Source organism: Giraffa tippelskirchi, chromosome 2, assembly GCF_054371585.1.
Source record: "Giraffa tippelskirchi isolate mGirTip1 chromosome 2, T2T-mGirTip1v1.2.pri, whole genome shotgun sequence".
Lineage (NCBI taxonomy): Eukaryota > Metazoa > Chordata > Mammalia > Artiodactyla > Giraffidae > Giraffa > Giraffa tippelskirchi.
The window spans coordinates 210,504,659-210,518,105 of NC_137276.1; positions in this window are offsets into that span (position 1 = coordinate 210,504,659).

Consider the following 13,447-nt stretch of genomic DNA (forward strand, 5'->3'; position numbering starts at 1 on the left):
CCATGGGGTCACAGAGAGTCAGACACAACTGAGTGGCTTTCACTATCACTATTTACATATCAAGCCTATTCTAAAACTTGTGGTTGGGAAGCACTTTTAATAATATGTATCTGGTGGTCTACAGTCCATGGGTTCACAGAGATTCAGACACAACTAACTGACTGATCACACACGCACACATATTAAAGTTACATAGAGATAAGCATTGTAATCTTTTTCATTTTCTTATTTTTTCTCATTATTTATTGAGTGCCTTCCATTATTAGGAAGATTTTAGATTTAATTGGTAGAAGCATGTTTTGGAATTAAAGGGGAAAAAAGGTAGCTATTTTGTGATGATTGTGATGTCATTCCCAAAACAACTACATTAAACATCATTATTTCAAGTAGCTATATGTTCTTTCTATTTGAGGACTAAACTTCACAAATTCTTCTAGTGAACAAAATAATATGTCTCCGGTATGATTACTCATCACTTAATGTGTCATATTTCATTTAAATTTCAATTTTAATTACTGTAGGTATTTTTAATGCTAGTTAAAAAAAATAAAAATGCCCTTAGGGTTCTAATATAATCACATGTTTAAACTATACCATAGACTAGAGACATCCCAGGTACTGACTCATCGGTCTTCTGAAAGTCCCAGCCTAAAATGGAAGACACTCAAATGCACCAATGCATAAACTAAGCACTACTGTGAAAATTCCTTGATGAGCCTAATCCTAATTTATAAATTTGAATTCCAAATTTTGAGCAAACCTTAGAATATGATTTGAAACAGGGTAACACTGATCATCTTTCTTTAAAGACTTATTTTAAGTTTTGTTCTTCCTTCTGTGTTTTGTTCTTCTTCCTTCCCTTCATGCTTCTTTTATTCTCCTTTCTTTTTATGTTTTAATTGTTGACTTTTCAAGTAGCATCCCAAGGAATTCTGTGAAATTATTCTGTATTTTTTTTCATTTGTTTTGTTTGTCAGTAAGTCTTTCTTCACTAGTCTAAAATTTTGATTGTTTGACTTGAAGTTTTTCAAGTTGAAAGTTGACCCAAATGCAGTATGTTAAAGATATAAAATTAAACTTGCATTAAGTGAAATTATATGTGTGTATATTACATTTTTTAAATGCCATAAAACTTAATATAGCTTTATTCATTCTTCAGTAGCCTTTAAAATGCATTCTTTAATTAAAAAGAGAAAATTTTAAACATGCCGATTAAAATGCTAAGCATCTTAAAATCTTAAAATGCTTCTGGATCATCCCATTGCCCCGGCCCTGAGCCCTTGTCACATGCATCGAACATGGAATGGTGCTCTGTTTCACATATGACAATACACATGTCTCAATGCCATTCTCCCAGAACGTCCCACCCTCACCTTCTCCCTCAGAGTCCATAAAATGATGGGGAGGGAGGTGGGTGGGGGGTCCGGGAAGGGGAACACATGTAAACCCATGGCTGATTCATGTCAATGTATGGCAAAAACTATTACAATATTGTAAAGTAATTAGCCCCCAACTAAAATAAATAAATTTATAAATAAATAAATAAATAAATAAATAAACTGAAAAAAAAAATCTTAAAATGTCTAAATACTTGGCACTTAATACTTTAATAATATTCAAGATGTTTTATATATTTGAAGTTGCAGTGTGTGCGTGTGAGTGTGCACATGTGTGCTCAGCTGCTCTGATTTTTGCAACCCTATGGACTGTAGCTCACTAGGCTCCTCTGTCCATGGAATTTTCCCAGAAAAGAATACTGGGGGAGGGGGGATGGCGATTGGCGATTCCTGCTCCAGGGGATCTCCCAACAAAGAGATCGAACCCATGTCTCTTGTGTCTTCTGAATTGTCAGGCAGATTCTTTATGACTGTACCACTGGGAAGCTTCTAAGTTCCCATAACTCTTCTCAAATTAGCCATTATTAAAAAGTAGCCTTTGTATTAGTTTCTCTTTTATACTTTGGTATGAAATTTTCACTACTGATAAATGTTTTACCATTTTAATTTGATTTCTCTCTTAAGAAATCTGAACTTTTTTAGTAATATGATCATCACACATAAATTTAGCTTATCTACACTTATTAAACACTAAATTATAATGAAAAATTAGAAATAACCAAAATGTTGAAATTGAAATCTTGCTGAAATAGATCATGGTATCATGAAAATATTAACAATGTTGTCTGTCATGTTCCTTAACTTTTTGACAGTTGATATATGAAAAAAAAACTAAATGTTTTTGAAAATTTCTTCAAAGGACAGTGCATTTATAATCACTGATGTGCACCCTTTGTATAAATGTAACTTTTCTTTCAACTTTTTAATTGGATCTCTTTCTGATACTCTAAATGACATATGAATGTAGAGTAAGTGCTTACTATGCTAATCTCTTTTGTTTGTTACCTTAGTGTCATCCTAAAGAGCTAATTGGGCTTCTCTGGTGGCTCTCAGTTCAGTTCAGCTCAGTTCAGTCACTCAGTGGTGTCCGATTCTTTTCAACACCATGGCAGCACGCCAGGCTTCCCTGTCCATCACCAACTCCTGGAGTTTACTCAAACTCATGTCCATTGAGTTGATGATGCCATCCAACCATCTCATCCACTGTCATCCCCTTCTCCTCCTGCCTTCAATCTCTCCCAGGATGAGGGTCTTTTCAAATGAGTCAGTTCTTCACATCAGGAGGCCAACATATGGGAGTTTCAGCTTCAGCATCAGTCCTTTCAATGAATATTCAGGACTGATTTCCTTTAGGATGGACTGATTGGATCTCCTTGCAGTCCAAAGGACTATCAAGAGTCTTCTCCAACACCATATTTCAAAAGCATCAATTATTCGGTGCTCTAGTGGTGAAGAACCTGCCTGCCAATGCATGAGACACAAGAGAAGTGGGTTCAGTTCATAGATTGGGAAGATCACCTGGAGGTGGGCCCAACAACCCACTTCAGTGTTCTTGTCTGGCTAATCCCGTGGCCGGAGGAGCCTGGAGGGTTTAGTCCATGGGGTCACAAGAGTCAGGCATGAATAAGCCACTAAGCAACAACAACAAATTTACAAATATTCTATCATCTGCTCATCAGCATTTAATCATTGTTGTTGAAGTGTTAAAGGATTTTGAGAAGATCATTATTTGACAAAGTACACCCATTGGCAGATTTATCTGTGTTCATAGAAGATATTTGTTTTTTTATGATGGAGCTGTTTCATTTGTTTAATTTATTGAGCAACTATCACATGTCAGGTACTTTCCTGGGAGCTGGCAGTTCAAGTCTTCCACATTGAAGGTGGATTCTTTACTGTGTGAGCCACTGGGGAAGTTTTCTAAATAATATTTATCTAAGAATTCCAGGATTTTGAAATAAAGTATTACATTACTATATCCCAATCATCAAACTTTTATTAAAAGCTTTTTCTAGTTATTATGAAATAATACTCCTCATGCATTTGTTTGGTATCCTGGATAGTGAAGATTAACTAAAATAGTGAGAAAAAAAAAAAGAAAACATGGAATACCAACCTGGAGAGAGTTGGAATGACATTAGATACAATCTTCTTAGAAGCAAGAACAATCAAATTCAGCATTTGCCTCGAGATTCAGATAATTCTAAAACATTTAAATTTCTAGATGGAGGAGGCTGTCCCAATTAAGTAAATTATAATTTGTATGGGAGGACCTGATTATAGGAAAAAGGTTGCTTTTTAAAAAAACTAGTAAATTCCTCCAAGGAAAAATTGTATTAAAATATACATTATGCTTTTTTGAAGGGTATATAGTGTCTGCTGTATGTTTGGCAATCCTGATCAACCACTTGAGAAAAGATAATCTTACTTTTTGTTAATTAAGGTGACTATAAATCAAAAATAATTATGATTATGTAAGTAGCCTAATTAAAGCACAAAATGTCCCTTGATTAATGTACGTCTGATGAAGAAATATAATGGCAGATATGAAAAACAGCTTTAATTTCAAACCCTGCTGCAACCACAAAATACTTAGTTCTCAAAGAATCTGATGACTATAAATTGACATTGTGAAATGACATAGTGTTTTTGGTCAAGGATCATCCTTTCTGCTGGAGAAGGAAATGGCAACCCACTCCAGTATTTTTTCCTGGAGAATTCCATGGACAGAGGAGCCTGGTGACCTATAGTCCATGGGGTAGCAAAGAGTTGGAGACGGCTGAGTGACTGAGCAGGCACACATCCTTTCTGCTAATCCAGAACCTAATGCCAGATATTTATATGCTTTCACTTCTCAAACTACAGAACCTGCATAGAAATTTTGACTCTTCTCAAGATCCAAATATTTGAAGTTACTAAACAGTACCAAAGTATTGATGCTATATACTTATATTTTATGGGTGTAATATATTATGGCTGCCTGTAATAGGACCTAGAGATCCATGAAGTAATATTGATCTTCAAATACATTTGACTGTTATTTTTACCAGCAAAGTGAGTGTATGTGGGAAAAGAAGAGAACTGCACTTTAGGACAAGCAATGTATGGTGAACTATAGGCAGGTCTGGAGAACAGAGGAGAGGGGTTTGCATTTGTAGATGAAAGGGGTAAATTGAGGAGGCTGTGGTGGTTCTTCGTTGGCTGTAGGTGGGCGCCAGTTTGCTGTTCTGGGTCAGGAAATCTTTCTTCTTGCTGGGATCTGCAGGCTGGAGTGAGTTATATGCATGGCAGCACCCTTTTCAGGGCTTCCAGGCTCCAATTTGAATGAAATTTGTTTAGTTTCACAGTACATGTGCATGCGTGCTCAGTTGCTCAGTCATGTCCAATTCTTTGCAACCCCATGGACTGTAGCTCATCAGGCTTCTCTGAGGAATTTTCCAGGCAAGCATACTGGAGTGGGTTGCCATTTCCTTCTCCAGGAGATCTTCCCAACCCAGGGATCGAACTCATGTCTCTTGTGCCTCCTTCATTAGCAGGTGGATTCTTTACCACTAGCACCACCTGGGAAGCCCTTCATGGTACATGAATATTTCCAAACTGCTGCTAGAGTTCTTATGATACAATTTCTTTGAAATTTATATAGTGGTAAAGAAACTGCCTGCTAATGCAGGAGGCTAAGAGACACAGGTTTGCTTTCTGGGTCCAGAAGATGCGCTGGAGAGGGAAATGGCAACCCACTCCAGTATTCTTGCCTGGAGAATCCCATGGACAGAGTGTTCTGGCAGGCTATGGTCCATAGCATCACAGAGTCAGCCATGACTGAAGTGACTTAGCACACTTTGAGAACAACAGACTCAATATATTTAAAAATCCAACACCTTTGGAATTTGACAGTGCCACTGTGCAGTGGGCAACTAAAATGCATATTCATATTTTGGAGTCTATGAAAATACACTGAATTTAGGGACAGACATGTATTGAGCAGTCCTTAATGGAACTGACCTTCAGTGTGAGAGGGATTAGTACTTACTTGCAGCACATAATTTTCTGGGAGCTCCAAGGCTCTTTAAGCCCAAACTTACTTGTTCACATTCTGTCACTCCATGAAATTCCAACTGTGGAGCTCTTTGACCTCTCACTTGAATTAGAGGATCAAAGCAATAGGGGCATTTTCTACCCCATGACTTTGCTTAGGCTCTTTCTCTTCCCCAAAATGCCTTTGTCCTTTATGCCTCAGTCTCCACGCATCAGAATTCTCTGCTGTCTTCAAACTTCCTTACCTCTCTATTACCTTTCCCCATTTTCTTCTTGATGGACAACTATTTGTCCAAGCCTCTATGAGGTCATCCCAATGATTCCTTTCTTCCTAAGTCCCAAGGATTTTGCTTGCCTCTTTGTTATAACACATTCTATAAAATACTGTTACTGAGAAATGTGTTATAGTCAGCCAACATTGATAAGGCACTTTTAGTAATCAGAGACCATGTTTTACTTATGAAAAACAGTGTCTTGCACAGAGTAGTTACTCAAAATTGGATGGCATGACAACCTCAAAATTGGCCTAGATCATCTTTATTACATTAGGAAAGTCACATGAAAACTCAGATTGAAAATAACATTCTGAGTTTCTATTTATTAGTCTTTTACTGAAATACAGAGATTGCTTCACGTGTGAACAGGTATTTCTTTCTTGAGGACCCAAGCATTTTTGGTATATTTTCTTAATTCACTTAATTTGTCACTTAATTCTGGACGCTTTACAGCTGGTTGAAATTTTTTAATAAAATGAAAAGGCAACATGATACATACAACTACATAGTCAAATTTTGGTTTTTTATTCCCTCCAGATGTTGTTCTTCACTCATTTCTTTTTGTGGTTAGAAACTGTTCTTTTCTTAGGGAATTCCCTGGTAGTCCAGTGATTCGGACTGTACATTTTCACTGCCGAGGGCAAGGGTTCAATCCCTGCTTGGGGAATAATATCCCAGAAGCCTTGTGGTGCAGCCAAAACAAATATGCTTTTTTTTTAAACTTTTTACTTTTAAATAATTTCAGATTTACAAAAGTGTTTGAAAAATATTTCTGAGTTCCCTTTTAATTTCCAACCAGTTTCTCCAAATGTTAACATCTTACATAATCAGGATACAATTATTAATACCAGAAAGTTAGCACTGAAGCAATTTTGTTACGTGCTCTATAGGCCTAGTCATGTTCTTTAGTTGTTTCACTCAGGTCCTTTTTTTTGGTTCAGGATCTGATCTTTAAATCACCTTGCTCTCCACCCATCTGACATATCCTCAGTCTTTCTTTGCCCATTATCATCATGATCTTAATACATTCAGAGAGCATATGCACCAGTGGTTTTTCAGCATGTGAATTTCAGGTTGTCTGATCTGTAAGCAGTGACTATATCCTTTGAGAAATATATTCATAGTATTTTGTGAGGATTAGTTGAGTGGAAAACATTTGGTTCTCCAAATGCTTTGCTGAATCATAGACTTATTTTCCATGGTATAAGAGTGGGTATTTTAGAGATTTTTTAAAAGGGCAGAAAAGTCTTATTTTTCTTCTTTGCAGGTGATTTTTTCTGTAATTCGTTTGAAACACTTATATGTTTGTTAAATATGAAAGTTTTTGTTTGTTTGTTTGTTTGTTTTTTATAAATTTATTTATTTTAGTTGGGGGCTAATTACTTTACAATATTGTAATAGTTTTTGCCATACATTGACATGAATCAGCCATGAGTTTACATGTGTTCCCCTTCCTGGACCCCCCACCCACCTCCCTCCCCATCCCATCCCTCTGGGTCATCCCATTGCCCCGGCCCTGAGCCCTTGTCTCATGCATCGAACGTGGAATGGTGTTCTGTTTCACATATGATAATATACATGTTTCAATGCTATTCTCCTAGAACGTCCCACCCTCACCTTCTCCCTCAGAGTCCATAAAATTGTTCTATGCATCTGTGTCTCTTATTCTGTCTCACATATAGGGTTATCGTTACCATCTTTCAAATTCCATATATATGCACTAGTATACTGTATTGTTGTTTTTCTTTCTGGCTTACTTCACTCTGTATAATGGGCTCCAGTTTCATCCATCTCAGTAGAACCGATTCAAATGTATTTTTTTTTAATGGCTGAGTAATATTCCATTGTGTATATGTACCACAGCTTCCTTATCCATTCGTCTGCTGATGGGCATCTAGGTTGCTTCCATGTCCTGGCTATTGTAAACAGTGCTGCGATGAACATTGGGGTACACGCGTCTCTTTCAATTCTGGTTTCTTCGGTGTGTATGCCCAGCAGTGGGATTGCTGGGTCATATGGCACTTCTATTCCCAGTTTTTTAAGGAATCTCCACACTGTTCTCCATAGTGGCTGTACTAGTTTGCATTCCCACCAACAGTGTAAGAGGGTTCCCTTTTCTCCATACCGTCTCCAGCATTTATTGCTTGTAGACTTTTGGATAGCAGCCATTTTTTTTAAAGTCATACACATTATGCATTTTCTTTCTTAGTAATCAATAGGTAGATAGTATCAGACAACTAAAGATGTCAAAATGTAATGTTTGCAGTGATCCATTCATTGCCCTGGTTGGAAAATCTTAGGCTTGGCTGTTGTACCTCTTCAATGATTACCAAAGTCACACTTAAAATGTGCTGTTTTAAATTGATATTGCTAAATATTTTTGTAATGCATGTCCCTCGTTCTTTTCGAATGTTTCCTACACTCTGGAAAACTTTTTCATCCTGCTTTTTTGATAACTTTCCATTCATTTTAACCAAGTCCTGCATTGACCAATTTACTCTAGCCTGGTTACCCTCCGTACCACTTCACTGAAACTGCTCCTTTAAATAGGGCAGATGACTTTCTAAAAGCTGAGTCTGCTGCTCATGTGCCTCTTCTAACAATGTTGGCTACTCTCTTCTTTCATGAAATGTTTACCTTCTCATAATATCTGAGATACATTCTCTCTTGGCTTTCCTGCTACTTTCCAGAATGCTTCTTCTTATTCTCTTCCTCTTACTTGCATTTACATAGAGGTATTCCATAGGTTTATTCTTTAACCATACCGTGCATATTCTCTGGACTGTCTCAAAGGCTCTCAGAGCTTTAGTTATTCCCTTTGTGCAGGTGACACAGTCTTTAATTTGGATATCCATCGTGATCATAATTTCCCATAAATACATCCAACTCAATTAGCTCTCGAACAAAAATCACCGATTTCCCCTTTAACGTGAACTTCTTATGTCTCCTAACCTCCTCCGAAACTTAGGCTGAGATTAAATCCACTCATTAAGTTCTCCCATCACATGTTGTATGCTGCCTCCTAATCTATACTGTTCTCTTTATCTTGATGGTTGTTCTTCTCTCTTTTCTGTTTGTACACATTTTTTTAGGTGCAACCAGACTCTACATCAGTGCTGCCTGCTTTATAAACTCAAAAATAATTTAAGATTCTTGTGTTTATAGTTAACTTTATTGTTTTATGCTTTATCATTAGTTGTAGACATGTTAGTATTTCTTCATTGGAGTATACATCCTTCGAGTGATATTTGTGGTCCTCATAAGGTAGCCCAGTGCCTTACTTACATATAGATTTGTTGAACTGACTTGAAATGAATCACTCCCGGCTTCTTGTTATAGTTTTGGTTATTTGTTTTGTTTAATTTTGTTTAGCCAGCCATGCAAACAGCATGCTCCTCTCAAGTATGATAATGTCACATTGTAACATGGAGGCCATTAGGATTTCTTTTTCATTCATTCATTTATCCAAAATAGGGACATAGAAAATTAGAGTGAAAGCAGCTAGAATTCCCTAGAAAATAATACACTCCATTTCAATCACTCAAAGCAATATCTTGGGCAGTTACTAAATTAACATTCTTTTTATCAAACACAGTGTACTGAGGTGGGAAACACAATCACATACTTACAATTTACTCTTGTTCCCTTAGTGATCTGCAGATCAAAAAGGTATGTGTTCTGACATTTCATTTTTGAAATTCGATGCTAATTTATCTAATTAGAACCTCTTAGCACCTCAAATAGGTACTTTATAAAACAACACCACCACCCAGCTGTTAGCCTAGGGACAAAAGAATAAATCCAAATTCAACACTTTTCAAAGATGAATCTGTAACATTTTGATGTCTTGAGAGCATTCAATAACAATTTAGTGTTCTTAGAAACAGTATACTAATTTATTTATTGTTTCCAGACCTCTTAATAAATATTGAAAATAGTTCTTAAAAACTGATCATTGTTTGGGTAAATATTTGTATGAATATGCATAAGTATAATCTTTTATAACATAAAACTACTTTTCAGGAGTTTGTGGCTGTTTTTGAGAAAGAGAACTCTTGATGTCAAGATCTGAAAAGTGAGGAGAATGAAATACAGAATATGGTAAGTGACTTGCAGATAAACTATTTCAGCCTCATCTAATCTAATGCTCCATTGTGTGCTCATCATTGGTAAGTTGTATACATATAAATGCATACTTGTGGTAGTCACTGTTGCAATCAGTTGTGAAATATGACCACAGTTGAATCAAACTCCGTCTTCTCCTTTGCATTTATTTTGATAAACTTAATGTAACAGACACTTGGCTAGCAAACATGACAGGAGATTTTTACTCTGATTTTTAATTGGGGAGAATCCAAGACGGCTTGTAAGATTGGGACACTCATATTTGTGCTTTGGTAACTGTGGAGTTATATAAGATAGTGTTTAGGGTCAAGATCTTGCTTTATGAAGGAGCAAAGGCTTTTCAATTTCTTAAAATTTGGTTATACTTGTTATTCAAAGTATTCAACATTGACATGCAGCAGTTAAATAAATATATCTCGATGCTTAAAAGGCTTTTTAAAAAGTAGTTTACAAAAGCAAGTTGGTTTTACTGAGTTTATAGAATCTCTAGTGTTTGGGGTTATTCTCTTTTCTTGTTATGTTTTCTATAATGAATAAAGGTCCTTTTCTCATTCTATTCAGAAGACACTCTGTAGGGCTTCTTAGGGGAGGGGTTATAGGGGGTTGAAAGAACAAAGGAAAGACGGAGGAAGAGTGTTCCAGAGCCATTTCTGGAGCGTGAGTGGAGACATGTTGCTGCTCTGTACTCTTGTCAGTCCCGACCATCCCACCCCACCCAATGCCCAATGAATTTGTCCATGTTCATGATGACAGTGGCATGAACTAGATGTTTCCTGGGATGGTTTCCTAGAAACCATCGGTTGATCTCATTTTATTTAGTTAGGGTCATTCTTTTAGACTAGAACTTCTTAAATTGGGATCAAAGAGTAAGCTTTATATAAGATTATTAGCAATCCCTCTGAAATCATATGTAGTATACTGTGTGTATGTTCTTTTATCCTGTGGAGATGATCAATAGGTTTTTATCAATTTTTTAAAGGATCTTGATGACACAAATCTTTTTCTCTAGCATGGTTCTATTAATTTAGAACAGATGTGATTAAAGAATTTGAAGGAATTATAGAGATTTTATATATACATTTTTATTAATATTCCAGGTGGTGGCTGTAAGTTTGCACCTTCATGACTCCTTTTTAATTATAAATGTTTTTAGAGAAATAAAAACTATTCAAAAGAGTTTTGTTGGTGCTTTCCCTTTCGTCATTCTCTAAGTTCTGAACCAAATTTAAATAGTTTTTCTTGCAAAGAAAAAATATAAAACTCCACTGAAGTTTGCTTTATAGTCACTTACCAACCTTCACATAGACTTTTAGTTATTCTATGACTAAATGTGTATATTTTAAAAGACATCTATTATTTTTTTGCATATTCTTCCAGTATTGAACCCTGTTAGATGAATGTTGATCCCTATTTCCTCCAGAGTTCTGTTCTGTTCGTTTTGTTGTTTTTGCTCACAGTTGTATAAGTAGGAAAAGCAATTCTGATTGGGTCACAGTTTTTCTTCATTTTTGCTGAAAACTATGAAAAATATTTGCTCTGCTTCCTGCACAGAATATCTACCCCTGGTAATATGGACACTGCATCACACTTCCATTTACACTCCTAAAGTTATTTATTCTTTGGTATTCCAGCAGCCAATCTTATTTTCACTGAACTCTGTTTGTTAGGAGATTCTCAGTTAGCCTGTATCTATACCAAATGATAACTGATTTTATCTTTTTTCATTAAATATGCAAGTTATAAAGGAATAGTACAGATATTTTGACTTTTATTTTTTTGATGAAAGGGAGGAGAGAGGTTATCCTGGTTTCTGATGAGCCCAAGAAGGCCTCCCATGCCAGCCCACATCTCCATTTGATGGTGAATGTCTTTCCCACCTAGATGACATCTGAAGCCTTTTAGCTTTAGTCATTGCACCACAATTATTTTTTCTTCTCTTCGTGAATCAATTTTCCAGAAGAAAAAGTTGAAATTTGATAAGACCAATATAGAAAGCCAAAAGTTGCTCTGAGTTATGATGTTATTTCTCAGCCAGATGCTTGTCTCTTCTGCCCAGCTGGAAAATTTCTCTGTGAGCAGGAATCTCTTTAGTGCCAAGAGGGATAAGCAAAATGGGATGAAAATATATCTGCTGTTACATGGATGACCCCACTCACACTGACCCTGTCAGTGAGTTTTCCTTAGAGTCCTTGGAGGAATGCTTTACCTAACCACCTAACCCAACATTTAGGATTTACTTTTAAGATGGTCAGTTAATATTTCTTAGACATAAACTTTTGGCCAGAGTAACTGGAAACTTGAGTTTATTAAACTTTTACATACTTAACTATGGTCTTCAGGGTATTTTAAACTCAGCCATTTGACTTCAGACCTACTTTTTTACCCCCCAAAATATACAGCGTGAAATGTTTGAAAGTAATTGGATATAGTATCTTTTTCAAGTCCTTCGTATCTTATTTCATCCAGATAATAGAGAAATATATACCGTATTCCAGTGATTAAATATACTAGACATAGCTTGAAGCTTGAATTTCTAGGAAAATTAAACAAAAGTGGTAATGATATGGAATTTAGACACCTAAATACCTAAACTAATAATATATATATAAATGTGTGAAAACCTAGCTTGAAAAACAAACAAACAAAAAGGATATGTAAATGACTTACGAGATATCATACTATGGAACAGTAGGAAACTTTTTAAAAACTGATAGCACTATGCATGTTCTGACTTGAGAATTTTCCATAATGTATTTTGGGGGAAAAGAGAAATCAATCAAATGTAGCATAAATATGTATGATAAAATCTCTCTTCTCACAGAAAAATAAACCGTACATCAATCATACTTTAGCACATATACATGTATATAAAATATAATTTTAGTCCATTTGGTTTACAAAAACAAAACAAGTCAGCATACATTTGTTCATGCAGTGAAAATGTCTTCAAAACACACACAAATTAGTAGTTATGTTAGGGGAACAGAACAATCAGTTCAGTTCAGTTCAGTCGCTCAGTTGTGTCTGTTTCTTTGTGACCTCATGGCCTGCAGAGCACCAGGCTCCCCTGTCCATCACCAACTCCTAGAGCTTGCTCAAACTCATTGAGTTGGTGATGCCATCCAACCATCTCATCCTTTGTCGTCCCTTTCTCCTGCCTTCAATCTTCTCCAGCATCATGGTCTTTTCCAATGAGTCAGTGCTTTGCATCAGGTGGCCAAAGTATTGGAGATTCAGCATCAGTCCTTCCAATGAATATTCAGGACTGATTTCCTTTTGGGTGGACTGACTTGATCTCCTTGCAGTCCAAGGGACTCTCAAGAGTCTTCTCCAACACCACAGTTCAAAAGCATCAATTCTTTGGCACTCAGCTTTCTTTATAGTCCAACTCTCACATCCATACATGACTACTGGAAAAACTATAGCTTTGACTAGAAAGACCTTTGTCGGCAAAGTAATGTCTGTGCTTTTTAATATGCTGTCTAGGTTGGTCATAGCTTTTCTTCCAAGGAGCAAGTGTCTTTTTTAATATGCTGTCCAGGTTGGTCATAGCTTTTCTTCCAAGGAGCAAGTGTCTTTTAATTTCATGGCTGCAGTCACCATCTGCAGAGATTT